We start from the raw sequence: 2,527 nt of genomic DNA, 5'->3' as shown, positions 1-2,527 counted from the left end.
CCGCCCCGCCCCGCCCCGGGACCGGACCGGCACCCCCGGGGAGCTGACTCGGTCCTGGCACGGCTCCCCCCTCCCCCAACGCTCCGCTCCGCATCCCGGTCCCCGTTCCCGGGAGTGCACCCGGTCACCGGGTGTGGGGAGTCCCATCCTAGGGGGGCTGCAGGGATCCTGCATGAGGGGATACAGAGACCCCCTTCCGAGGGGGTGGAGGGAGTCCCCCCCGTTAGGAGATGGAGGGATGTCCCCATCAGGGGATACAGGGAACCCCTTCCTAGGGGAATGCAGGGACTCCCCCCCCCCAGTTAGGGTATGGAGGGACATCCCCATCAGGGGACGCAGGCACCCCCTTCCGAGGGGTGCAGGGATCCCCCCCCGTCAGGGGACACAGGGCTGCCCCCTCCCCATGGGGAGACGCAGGATCCTTAGAGAGCAGCGCTTCAGCTGGCTGGCAGGGCGGGGGGGTGCTCCACATCCCACCCAGGCTTCCCTGCCCAGCGGGTCACTAGTGCAGAGGATTTCAGTGGGAAAGGGGGATAACGGATTAAGGAAGGGGCGACTCTCTCTGCCCTTGGGGTGCCCACCTCAGAGCCACGCCGGGATGGTGCTCCCCTGGTCCCCAGGCACTGCCCGACCCCCTCCTAGGCCACCCTGGTCTCTCCTGATGGATTTTCTCCTGGGGGCCTGGCTCTGCTCTGTCAGCTGAACCCCCCTGGCACCCGGCTGCGGGTGTTTTGGGAAGGATCTGCTGGTCTTGAGTCCTGCAGGCTCCTGGGCAGGGATGAGGAGGAAGAACAAGTCCGTGCATGTTCTGCAGGAACCTGTGGGAAGGATTCGGAGGGATTTGTGGCTTATCTGGAAAATGCATCCAAGTCCACAGGCAGGAAAGGTCTGAGCCCAGGGCAGCTTCTGCTGGGGTTAAATGGCAAGGCCGGAGGGCACCCATCCCCTGTGCTGCAGACAGAGCGGGGTCAGCAGGTCTGACTCTGCCCACAGCGCGAGAGCTGATGCCCTCAGAGTCAGCTTACCCCGGTGCATGGAGAGGGGGGCCGTATTCTGCAGCACCCTCCCAGCGTGGCATAATCTACCCAGGCGCCTTGGGCATCACGACTCGGGCAGCAAGGGTGCAAACGCGGTGTATTCCTGAGGGGCACGAGAAGGTGAAAGCACACTTCCAAGGGACAAAGACCAAGTTAAAGGGGTCTCTTGGGAGTGGCAGGCACCCCCGAAGGCCCCTGGAGCCGGCGGGTGCTGGGGTGCTGAGCAAGACCTTTGGCGTGCAAAACACCCGTGCATTTCCTGGCTAGACCAGCAGCTTCCCACCGGCCCGAGCAGCTGGAGAATATGTTTGGGCATGTTTGGCTGAAGGCTGCCACGCGCTGCAGCAGCATTTGCCATTGCCGGTCCCCCCTCTGCGGCGCTGGGCCATGACGTTTGGGTCATCGGCGGCTGCTCACCCCCTCAGCTGCCTCCAAGCTGGCACGGTTGGATGGGAGGAAAGGTGAAAGGAGGATGGGGAATGTGAAAGCATCCTAAATTAATACTACACGCTGCAGAAAACCCATCCTGGCAAAGCTGGGGATGCTCCTGAATTCCGCCTGTCTTTCCGTTCATAAATACGCAGGGAGAGGAGGGGGTGAGCTGGAACAGCCTTTCCTCGCAGGGAAGCTGTCGCTAATGTTTCTATGTGGGAATGATTTTTGCTCCTGCTTGCAAAGAGCAGCTTTTAGAGCCGCACTGCGGAGGGCTGGATGCGTCGCTGTGCAGTAGCGGATTGTTTCCTCGCCAACCGCCAGCTCTGCTCCACCTGCAGTTTGTTGGTTCGCTCCTTCTGGATGTGAAGAAGACGAGATCGGCACTGAAGGGAAGCCCAACACCGTTCCAGTCGCAGCGCTGTGGGCATCCTCCGCCGGTCAGCGCAGCCTCCAGCTGCCAGCCAGGGCTCTCAGATGAAGCAGCATTTACTGAGAGGATGCTTACTGCTTAAACCAGCTCTTTTTTTAAATTTTTTTTTTTTCATAAAAGCCCCCCTGAATACACAAAAGGGAATGGGACCATCAAAACCAGCAGCTTTTTAAATTAGCACCCAAAGTGGCAGAGGAAGGAGTGGTCTCGCTTATGCAACCCACAGCAAACGCTGATGCAAGAGCAAGGAATTAAAAAAACAAAGTGACGCGAGATAACCGACCAGCCTTGCCTGATGCTAATATTCCCAGTTACACAGGGAATACATTCCAGGTCAAAACCAGCCAGAAAATAAATTGGACATAGATTTTCCCTTAGGAAAATAACTGTCATTATGTCTGTGATTTTTTTTGGTGGGGTGGGGTCCTCTCCCTGCACCCCAGAATGATGGGGGGGGCAGGTTTCTGGCTGTTGCGAACTCCGCTCTCGCTCCCCTTCCTCATGCCCCCACACCAGGAGCTGAGGACCTCCGGCTGCACGGCAGCACCAGCATCAGAGGAGACCTCAGCAAAGTGGGTTACTGGAAATGGGAAGTGGGGAGACGAATGGCGTCAGGGTCTGGGTC

The sequence above is a fragment of the Haliaeetus leucocephalus genome, unplaced genomic scaffold, assembly GCF_000737465.1.
Source record: "Haliaeetus leucocephalus isolate CR32 unplaced genomic scaffold, Haliaeetus_leucocephalus-4.0 Scaffold1000, whole genome shotgun sequence".
Taxonomy (NCBI): Eukaryota; Metazoa; Chordata; class Aves; order Accipitriformes; family Accipitridae; genus Haliaeetus; species Haliaeetus leucocephalus.
This window is presented reverse-complemented; position numbering follows the sequence as displayed.